We start from the raw sequence: 12477 nt of genomic DNA, 5'->3' as shown, positions 1-12477 counted from the left end.
GCTTCCGGTGTCATGTGCGTCATCGGGACATTAATGGAACTAAAGTAATTTCGCTTATGGGTTAGCTTGGTTCTACGCATTTTATGTACAGTATGTCTTTAACATGTGGATATGTAAGGTTAAGAACATAAGAAACTTACTATATATATATATATATATATATATATATATATATATATATATATATATATATATATATATATATATATATATATATATTAGTGCTGTCAAAATTAGCGCGTTAACGCATTCGATTAATTTGAAATATTTAACGCGTTAAAAAAAAAAATAACGCACTTAACGCGGTTGCAGTTTTTTTTATTTCTGGTTGTGGCCTATGTGTGTTCAACGTGCAAAGAAATATGGATAAGACCAAGGAAGGACTTTTAGACGGAAAGTTTCCGTATAAAACTCTGCCGGATGACTGTAACAGTGCGTAAATCAGACCTTTCTGTAACGCTAACGTTAATAAGATTAAACGAAAATAACGAAATAATTGTGTAGCGGAGTATTTTTTGTACACTGTGCCGCGAACTGTCAATCACTCCTGCGCGCGTGCATCATTTGGAGGATATTGATGGTTTATTGCAGGTATGTTGTTTACATGAGAAAATCTGTGTTACAAGTTAAACAAAAATTCCAATAAACAATCATATTTTGAATTTAAATAGTTTCTTTGTCTTGAGTTTACATTAATTATTTACATTTTACATATTTACATATCCAAAAAGTTTCAGTCTTTTAATTGCGATTAATTGCGATTAATCGCGATTAATTTAAAAAAATTGTGCGATTAATTAGTTTTTTTTTTTTTTATCGATTGACAGCACTAATATATATATATATATATATATATATATATATATATATATATATATATATATATATATATATATATATATATATATATACACACACACACACACACACACACACAAAAACAACGAATTAAGTGTCTATAGGCAAAATATTGATCAGTCTATTACTTATATAGAAAACAAAAATGAAAATGTAGTGGTTAAATACCTTTGAAGTCTGTAATTTATTATATATAATAAAGCTTTATAAGTTTTTATAATTTTTTTTTTTTTTTTTTTTTTTTTTTTTTAATAAGTGGTTCTCAACTGTAGGGTCATGATGACCATAGATGGCCTGCTGTTTTTATATGGGGAAGAAAAACAAAAGTGAATCCAAATATTAAAATTTAACTAACTATAGGCTACAGTTTGGATTGTAAAATGAATCTTCCTTCAAAATAAATTTGGGGTGCAGCTTCCCATATCTTTTTTTTTTTTTTTTTTGTGTCAAATTTTCAGTGCAGAATTGCAGTACATCATTAGGTATTATACTTTAGGTATTTTCCTATTGTGCAGAAGCTCTATTTTAAATGATTACCAACAAATCATATAAATGCGATTTAAAACATTCCTGTAACTCATATAGACTATGACATCATCATAGTCATATGTTCCATTTGCAGAGAGCACAAATGTATACCTTCTATGTTATGTCAAGTCAAGTCTGCATTATTTATATAGCACTTTTTACAATGCAGATAGTGTCAAAGCAGCTTTACAGTATTAAACAAGGAAATAGTGTATCGAAATAGTGAACCGTTCTACTCTGGCCAGACGAGACAAGCAGTTTAATTCTAGGTTGCAACAAAGTCAGATTGTGCAGAGAACTCGTCTGGTCCTGAGGTCTTCGGAGGGGATCTGTCTCTGTGCTTCATTTAGTTAACATGGTCTCTGCTGACATTCAGATGTTCTATGCACTGTAAAGGAAGAGGATTTTAACAATAAAAGCACAGAGGACAATGGCTGACAGTCTTTAAAGAGCTCCAGCATTTAAAGTTGCAGACAAAATAACTGCAGCATGCTCATAATAAACACAACATTATCATTGATTGGTGTGGATGCTAAAGGCCCATTGTACTTACAGTGAAGTTCACTTAGGAGTTAAAAGAAATCTAAAATTCCTGAGCAGTAATATACTGTCAGCGAACAATCTGATGGCGCTCATACTGCTGGGTAGACATATATAGATTGTATATAGAGATATATATCGATTATATAGAAATTATGTGCTGCGTAATTTCTTTTATAAAGTCATAGAGTATGCCAAAAACAGTAGGCCTATCTAACAAAAGAAGTATGAGTGAATTCACAATTCTCATAAATGAGCAGGCAAAAATACCCATATGTCTATTTCTGGCCTTCACTGAGTTTATTCTATGCTGCCAAGGCATTTATTTATTTTTATTATTTTTTTAATTGGTGCTATTTGACTAGGAAAAACTAAGAAAACTATATAGTTGTAAAAGTATAACTAATAAAAATGACAAAAAACAAAAACAAAAAAACTGTCAAATATAAAAAGAGTACACTACAGTACATTGTAACAAGACAAAGATGGTTGCAAATTGGCAAAATTGCCTTTTGAAGTCTGCCAACTGGCTTATAAAACGAAATATATTAATATTATTTGGAGTAACTGTCTATATTAGAGTCAGAGCTATTCCAGGCCCTGTGGAAAAGGGGCCAACTTATAAAGATTTTGAATTTGAATGACATGCCTGTTCTGTACACACTTGGAATGATAATTTATAGCATTCGGTCTTGTGTTTAAATGTGGTTGTCAGTCCCACAACAGTACGTGACCTTAACTGTGTGATCTACTTTGCTGACCATGCAGCAGCTCGTATTCAAGATTTACTAATGTGGGAGGCAGCTTCTCTAGAAAGAAAGATGACCGGTATAGGGGAAGTGATACTGCCAAAAGGAAGACTATCACATTGTTCAGGAAATTAATTGCTGGATGGGCCACACTGCTACCAGCTGGCAGGATGTGTGTGAAATTGCCTGCGTCACTAGTTGATGGTTCTGTGGAGAGAGACCTTACAGTGGCAGAAGAAACATTTCATTCAGCTTGCTAAATTAGCTCATGCCTTCCCAGATTTTGTTGATGGAACCACCCTGCTTACTGACATTGACCCAAGAAACATGTCATCACAGCATGCTGCAATAGACACATGTGCAAGAGAGAAGGTGCCAGATCACATCTGCCTACAGATTCTTTTGAAATGCTGAATATTCCGAAATTATGAAATAGACAAAGACATGTTGTTTTTCCTAAATGCATAGGCTCTTTTTCTGAAACTGAGAAAGTTCAAAACTAGTTTCGAGTTAAATTCAAATAAATGGTTTATAATTAACCCAATAAATTCTTACTGTACAATAAGGCCTCTAAATTATCAACATAATCAAAACTTTGGTGAAAAACATGTTTTACACAATCTTTATTGTCTATAGTTTATACTTTTTATCAAGCAAAATTAACAATTCAAAAAACATCCTCCTTCAGGTGGTGGTGCATATATTTATTTTGCTGTAAGATTTTTAATGGTTTTCATAAAGAAACACTTTTATATTGTTAGTTATAGCATTGTTAGCTCTAGTTGTTAGTTATAATAAACATAAGAATAACTTTATGTTGTTTTTATTGTTATTGTTTTAATATGAACAATTATTGTGTGGAAGCATATATGTATATATATATATATTATATATTATAATTAATTAATTAAATGCATATTTCTCAGTTTGGACCTCTGAATAAAATATTTTCTCTGAATAAAAAGGTGGTCCCTCGAGTGTGAGCTTCATTTTCCTTTTTATCAAAACTATAGGAGCCACAAAGGCCTCATATGCATCAAATATGATACTCAACAAAAAACAAATAAGCAAACCTTTTCTGTATTTTTACTGATATTTTGTTTCAATAAACTGTTCCTTCCCAACCAAGAGAGTCTTGTAGACCGCAGGTGCTCACACAGAGTGTGCTCTCAAATCACATTCTGTCCCTGCTACAGTAGTTTGACTGAGTGGGCTGTGATGTCATACGGATGTGCATCAGGTTGCCATGGCGATGACAATTCAGCGAACCAGATGATGTTGTACACTCTCATAGAGTCCTCCATGTGTAACAGGTTCCTGAATTAAAACAAAAGCATTTCATGAAATAATTTTTTGAATACTAACACAAAGAAAGCAATGCCTTCCGCTGTCAGATGTCCATGAATAAGCCTGATAAAAAAAACATATATTTTCTTAGGCTGCACGTAAGAAAATGCACCGAAATGTGTTAGATTGTGTTAAATCTAAATGTTAGATTTAAGACAGGCTACTAAGATGGATTTTATTAAGTAACAACACAATTTGACTCAATAAGACCTGATAGGCTAATAATGTAGCAAGGTACTCATCTCTAATCAGCTGCAAAAATAAATACTAATAAATAAATAAAATATATAAATATATCTTCCTCTCACATTACTCATCTACATCTTAACTCTCACATTACCACTCCTTAATACATTAGTACAAAAGTGGCAAATGCCTCAATCGCAGTCTGTGTGGATTTAGTTCTCATCAGTGAATGCCTCTCCCATCTGTCTTCCACTTTCGGAAGCCTCTCTCCTTTCCGTGACGCAAGCGGGAGTGTGAGTGGGCTGCCTCCTGTTCCCACTGAGGGGAGAGTAGGCTGCTGACATCTGCCATGAGGAGAAAGAGGACGCAGAGAGAAAAGATGAATGAATGAAAGGAAAAGGGAGGGCAAAATAAAATCATTCCACTCGTACACTTACGATACTGCTGGAGATATGGAGAAAACACTGAATGGTTGAACAATTACAAATGCTAATGATCTGTTGAAAATGATCAGAGATGTTGGTGGAAAAACAGCGATTGCTGGTAATAAAGTGAGATGAGTCACCTCAGATTATAGTTTCTGCATATGCTACTTTTTATTTTTGCATTTATTTATTATATATTTTTAGCTCATGGTAACCTCTGTGGTAACTTTATGGTAAATTTTCAGCAAATACAGACTATTATTAAAAGTTTACCCACAAATTAAAATGTCGTCATCATTTACACACCCGCATGTTTTTCTAAACCTGTATGATATGTTTTTTCTGCTACTAAAGACAAAATAAGATATTTTGAAGAATGTTGGTAACCAAACAGTTGCTGCTAGCCATTGACTTCCATAATATATATATATATATATATATATATATATATATATATATATATATATATATATATATATATATATACATACATATATACATATATACATATATATATACATATATATATATATATATATATATATATATATATATATATATATATATATATATATATATATATATATATATATATATATATATATATATATATATATATATATATATATTTATTTATTTATTTATTTATTTATTTATTTATTTCATGCAGTGGAAGACAAATGCTACAGGCAACTGTTTGCCCTGTTAAAAAATAAACCTGCATTTACTGGTCAGGTATATTTTTAGCTGGTTAAAGCTGGTCCTGAGCTGGTTATAAGCTGGTGCTGGTCCTAAGCAACTAGCTCCTGCTCATAACCAGCTAATAACCAAAGGACCAACTAAGGACCAGTTGAAACCAGCTGCCATTCTTCAAAACATACCTGACCAGTATATAATGTTATTGTTTTTTTCAACAGGGTGATTACCAACATTCTTCAAAATAACTCCTTTTGTGTTCAATTGAAGAAAGAAACGTTCTAATGGAAGAAAGAAATACTATATTACTATACTATTTACTCACCCTCCAAACCCGGCTCACTATCCCATTTCAACCATTTGTTAAATCCTGTTCCAAGGTAAAATTTGACACCTTTTGTCTCCACTCCATCACCTAGCAACTGATGCAAAGGTTATGCAGGAAATAGCACCACAAACACATCAGTGCCTTTATTAACCCAGCCATAGATTAGTCACGGGAACACGTCTGATTGCTTCCGCTCAACATGTCTAGTAGTTCTGACATTGTATAAGCATTACTTCCTTTGAAGAAAGACTTAAAGACATTTGATTAATTTACATGAAATCCACTGAAGTGTTTAATAGTCTTCTTTGATTTCATACAGTATGTGAATAAAAGCTGACGAAGAATATGCACATTTTTTATTTCCTAAGAATTATACACAAAAGTGATTTACTGGGATTTTATTAAGCAAGTGCGTTAGTGGTGCTGCTAGCACTCATATAATGTCAGGGCCTAGAACAAACCAGTTATTATAAGTATTCTACAAAGGCATGAAACTCAACCTGCAAGTTTGTGCCACAGATGTAAAAGGTATCTGAAATCATGCAGCTTCCTGAAAAGTGCTGTGCTACTTGTAAAAGCAATTGGACCTCTGATTTTCACCAGATGGTTGATAAAATTAGCAAAATCATCCAAAAGAATGCTGCAGAGATGATGTGTCTTTGTATGCCAAAACTTGGAAATTAGTTTTTAGCACTGGTTCCATCATCCTGAAGTCAGTGAGTTTTTGATTAAATGCCTGAAATACGGTCTGTGGTTAATACAAGCTCAGAATATATATACTACTTTTTTCTACTAATAATAAGTAATCCCCATTTTAAAGCTTTTATTTATCTTCAAAAAATGGCTAAATAGGACTACAGAGATTGTCAGGAACATTAAATGTCATCACATTGCACGTGTGCTATCAGGTATTCACCAGTTTGTTATAACACACTCTTGCAGCTATTCTAACAAGACATTCAGAAAAAAAAAAAGAAAAAAAAATCAAGTTAATGGAAACTCAAAAGTGATGATGTTGAAATCACATCAGATCTTTTGACTTACCACTTATCAACATAAACAATCTACTCTTGATAATAGCTTAATATTGATAAAATAATACACCATGAACTATTTAATCACTCTTGTGCTCTGAGATCATTGGAACAATCCAAACATTTGCTCTATAGAGACTGTGTCTGTTCCCTGAACTAGAAAATACAAAAAACCTCCAAACCAATTTAAGAGTAACAATTTAATTAAGGTTAAAAAAAACAAACAAAAAAAAAAAAACACATACAATGCGGATAAACAAATGATATAGCTTGTCTTATAGAATATCAGATCCCTTTCTACGAAAATACTTTTTGTAAATAATATGATCACTGATCATAATCTTGGTGTGCTCTGTTTGACAGAAACCTGGCTAAAGCCTGATGTTTACATTATTTTAAATGAGTCCAAAAGGCAAAGGGGGAGGTACTGCTTCAATTTATAACAATGTTTTCAGGATTTCTCAGAGGGGAGGCTTCAAGTATAGCTTGTTTGAAGTAATGGTGGTTCATAGAACATTATCCAGAGAAACAAATGTTAATGATAAATCCCCATGTGACCATACAGACTTTATTAAAGAGTTTGCTGATTTTACATCCGAGTTTTAAATACAGTTTCTCCTTTACGCTTAAGGAAGGTTAAGGAAACCAGTGTGACACCATGGTATAATGAGCATACTCGCACCCCAAAGAGAGCAGCCCGAAAAATGGAGTGCAGCTGGAGGAAAACAAAACTAGAGGTATTTCGTATTGCTTGGTGGGAAAGTAACCTATCCTACAGAAAAGCATTAAAAACTGCTAAATCTGATTACTTATAATCTGTTTTAGAAGAAAACAAACATAACCCCAGGTATTTATTCAATACAGTGGCTAAATTAATGAAAAATAAAGCCTCAACAAGTGTTGACATTTCCCAACATCACAGCAGTAATGTCTTTATGAACTACTTCACTTTTAAAATTGATACTATTAGAGATAAAATTGTAACCATTCAGCCGTCAGCTACAGTATCACATCAGGCAGTGCACAATAGACCCCCTGAGGAACAGTTCCACTCATTCTCTACTATAGGAGAGGAAGAATTGTATAAACTTTTTAAATAATCTAAACCAACAACATGTATGTTAGACTGCTTTCCTTAGAGTTACAAATGACCTGCTCTTATCATCTGATCATGGTTGTATCTCTCTATTAGTTCTATTGGATCTTAGTGCTGCGTTTGACACTATTGACCACAACATTCTTTTGCAGAGACTTGACCACTTTGTTGGCATTAATGGAAGTACATTAGCATGGTTTAAATAATACTTATATGACCGCCATCAATTCGTAGCAGTGAATGAAGAGGTATCATATTGATCACAAGTGCAGTATGCAGTACCTCAAGGTTCAGTACTAGGGCCGATACTCTTCACGATTTATATGTTACCCTTGGGAGATATCATCAGCTCTATATTTCTTCGTGGCTTGGTGAAACACAACAATTTGAAAAACTAAATGGAATGCATAGATATAAAAAACTGGATGATGATTAATTTCTTCCTGCTAAATTCTGAAGAAAAAAAACAGAGGTGTTATTTATAGGACATAAAAACTGCATGTATTAACATAGAACACTGTCTAAGACTTGATGGCTGCTCTGTCAATTCATCGTCATCAGTTAGGAAACTGGGTGTGCTATTTTATAGCAATCTTTAGATATTAAAATATTACTTATTACTTATAAAGCCCTGAATGTTTTAGCACCTCAGTATTTGAATAAGCTCCTGTTACATGATAATCCTCTGTGTCCGCTGCGTTCTCAAAACTCAAAACTCATTCTCAATTGCGGGCGGCAGATCCTTTTCCTATTTGGTGCCTAAACTTTGGAATAACCTACCTAACATTGTTCGGGAGGCAGACACACGCTGCAGTTTAAATCTAGATTAAAGACCCATCTCTTTAACCTGGCTTACACATAACATACTAATATGCTTCTAATATCCAAATCCGTTAAAGGATTTTTAGGCTGCATTAATTAGGTCAATCAATCAATCAATCACCTTTATTTATATAGTGCTTTAAACAAAATACATTGCGCCAAAGCACTGAACAACATTCATTTGGAAAACAGTGTCTCAATAATGCAAAATGATAGTTAAAGGCAGTTCATCATTGAATTCAGTTATGTCATCTCTGTTCAGTTGAAATAGTGTCTGTTTTAATTTGCAATCAAGTCAATGATATCGCTGTAGATGAAGTGACCCCAACTAAGCAAGCCAGAGGCGACAGCGGCAAGGAACCGAAACTCCATCGGTGACAGAATGGAGAAAAAAACCTTGGGAGAAACCAGGCTCAGTTGGGGGGCCAGTTCTCCTCTGACCAGACGAAACCAGTAGTTCAATTCCAGGCTGCAGCAAAGTCAGATTGTGCAGAAGAATCATCTGTTTCCTGTGGTCTTGTCCTGGTGCTCCTCGAACCCGAACCAGTAACACTTCCCATAACACCCGATGTACTTGCTGCATCATTAGAGGAATGGCATCTACGCCAATATTATTCTGTTTCTCTTTTATTCCGAGGTCACGTAGCCACCAGATCCAGTCTGTATCCAGATCAGAGAGTCACTGCAGACACCCGGATCCAGTACGTATCCAGACCAGATGGTGGATCGGCACCTGGAGAGGAACTCTACATCCCCGAAAGAAAACGGAGACCAGGACAACTAGAGCACCTGATACAATTCCCCTGGAAATACCTTGTCTGAGACGACCACCAGGACAAGACCACAGGAAACAGATGATTCTTCTGCACAATCTGAATTTGCTGCAGCCTGGAATTTAACTGCTGGTTTAATCAGTTCAGAGGAGAACTGGCCCCCCAACTGAGCCTGGTTTCTACTTTTTTTTTTTTTTTGCTCCATTCTGTCACAGATGGAGTTTTGGTTCCTTGCTACTGTCGCCTCTGGCTTGCTTCATTTTGCATTATTGACACACCGTTTTCCTAATGAATGTTGTTCGGTTGTTTTGACGCAATGTACTTTTTTTTAAATAAAGGTGACTTGACTTGACTTGACTTGACTCTGAATTATTTTAAAAACTTGCTCTGAATCATTTTATTAGAAGTTCAGTTTAATGCTATCTAAAAATATTTCCATTTTCCCAACAGTTTCCATTTTGCCAAACAGGACTCTGTTTTATGGCATGCACTTAGATATCTCAACTGCACATTATTTTTAACCACAAAAGCTGACATCGCTTTATTTTGTAACCCTTGAGACAAGAAGTATGCTGATATGCACACCCACACATTCTCCAAGAGGATATGTTCATTTCCTGTCTTCAGCAATGTCATCACACTTTAACAAAAGTCATATAACTATGTATATCAAATCATGGCAACATCTGCATGTGCAAGTCATGATCTGTGCTATAAATATCACTGACATTTGACTTTGGTTTTAAAATGGAAAAGGTTACCTAATCTTTTGCTGTCTTTGAATCACATGCCATTAGATCCATGTGACAGTGTGTTCAAAGTTGGTGGCTCCGTGGCTTAAAAAAAAAAAAAAGAATAATTCACACATCATCATGAACAATATCTTTTTTAAAGTGACTCATCTCTGCATGTGTTGTTTCGAAAATAAACATAGATAGGAGCTATGAAGTAGCCTAATTGTTTGCTACAGTCGTGCTTTCTTTGTTCTCTAAAGATCTCTCCTCGACCAGCATTTTTAGCAGTGGTAGTTTTATGTAAGTCTGTCCTTTTTTAGAGTGCTTGAGGAAGAAAATAGTTATCTGGCATTCTAAAAGCGGACTCTTGGACGCACAGTGCCCACGCTTTCCGCCAGTGGGTCAGTGGGTGAGAGAGGGAGGCAGACCACGAGGAGGAAGAGATGGGCTGAACTGGTCGAGAGAGCGGTGGGCGATGTGGGCTGTGTGCACCTGGAAAATCAGAGCCGTTTAGGAAAAGTAGGCTGAGAGCGTTTGTGTACTGCAACAAGGGTGTGAAGGTCACAACGCTCCACATGTCATCAGGTTTTTTTTTTTTAGTTCTGTTTAGCACAAAGGGAGCACAAAGAAAAACACTGACGTGGAATGCAACAGATTTGTTTGATGTTGTTGCCATTTATTGGGTGTGATGACTAATACACAGGCTAAATGTAATGTTCTCAGCAAATGGGAAAATAAATATTTTTTCCTTGAAATAAATATTACTTACAACATGAATGTGTGTGTGTGAACATTAAGTTTTTCATTTTCTCTAGATTAGGCCTATATATTTGTAGTCTTTCATAACAAAAAGCAATTTTCAGTTTTATAGTTCTTAAATATATACACACAACTAATGTTATTTACTGACACTCTATATAGGCTACTATATAGTAGGCTACATACACACATAAAAATATATACCCTCTGTTATTCTTGCTGGAGCTTTTCATCATTGGTTGCTCAAACTGTGAAACTGAGATCATCAAAATTATTATTATTATATTTTTTAATGATGGTTTTGCAAGGGTGCTTAGTTCTTTAGAGTTTGGCAGATAATTTGTAGACATTTTAACACCATGCAAATTAGTTATTCTAACTCAAATCAATAATTTTAACACGCATCTCTTTTAGAACTTAGAAAGAACGATATCCTGGCTTCAAACTGTCTTCTGACTAACAACATGACAAAAAGCCACGTACCGCGCATTCATTTTTAGAAAGACAGTACTCTCTAGTGGTCATATTGTGTTCCTACATATTCTTCTTCATGTGGAACTGACACAGGGGTACAGAAGCCTCATAACGTTGCATACATGAAAGATTGAATGGATTGCAGCAACCTAATAAAAATGTACAAAAATCATCAAACAAATTATTAAAAATAACTAAATGTCTTAACTGTTCTGAATGTAGTTCCATGCATTTTTGTTGATGTGTTTTTTTTTTTGTTGTTGTTGATATGTCATACTGTATAACATGTTTTTTAACACCAGACCTACACTTCAGGCAAAATATTATATTTACAAAAGTAATAAATGCAAGAAGAAGACTATAACAAGTGTAACGAAGACTAAAAGCAAATACACAATGCTAAGAGAGACAATAAGTGATCAATGTACTACTATTACTATTTAACTACTATTTATTACTATTATTATTATTGTTACTACTACTACTACTACTGTTTACTTTATTTACATTTAAAAACATCTCCAAAAGTTCAATGCCGATTCACCAATGCCAGTGCAAATTCCTTGTAAGATTAACTTACTCAGTCATTAAAGGTGAATTTAGATTTAGATGTGAATTTTTATTCTTACTTGTCTAATTCATATCTCTGTGTGTTGTAGGAGGAGTTAAAGCAGCTGTCAATGAATAATAAAAGGTAAAGCAACATGAACTTTCTCAGCATGTTTTATACTGTCAATATTGTAAACAATGTATGTGTGTGTGATAACAAGTAGGCTAATAACATTTCCTCAGGATTAGCTTATGTAAATATTATATAAGGCTACACACACACACACACACACACATATATATATAGGCTAAAATAGTAGGCCCCAACAGCTATGACATAAAACCTGTATGTAGCTTTATAAAACTTCTGTTTTGACTCATTGAATTATACTAAATCTGTGTGAACTTTAGAGATAATTTGGCTTCTAACAACACAATAGACCTGCTTCACATAAAGAAACTTATTTGTATTTGTACAGTATGATGTACAGTTATTAAAATAAAAAAAAAATTTAAAATGTAACTTAAAATAAAATATTCATAAAATATAAAATGTTGCAGTCACACTTGACCTCAACC

The sequence above is a fragment of the Carassius auratus genome, chromosome 17 (genome assembly GCF_003368295.1).
Source record: "Carassius auratus strain Wakin chromosome 17, ASM336829v1, whole genome shotgun sequence".
In the NCBI taxonomy this organism is placed as follows: domain Eukaryota; kingdom Metazoa; phylum Chordata; class Actinopteri; order Cypriniformes; family Cyprinidae; genus Carassius; species Carassius auratus.
The sequence above is the reverse complement of the archived record's forward strand: the minus strand, read 5'-3'. Positions refer to the sequence as shown.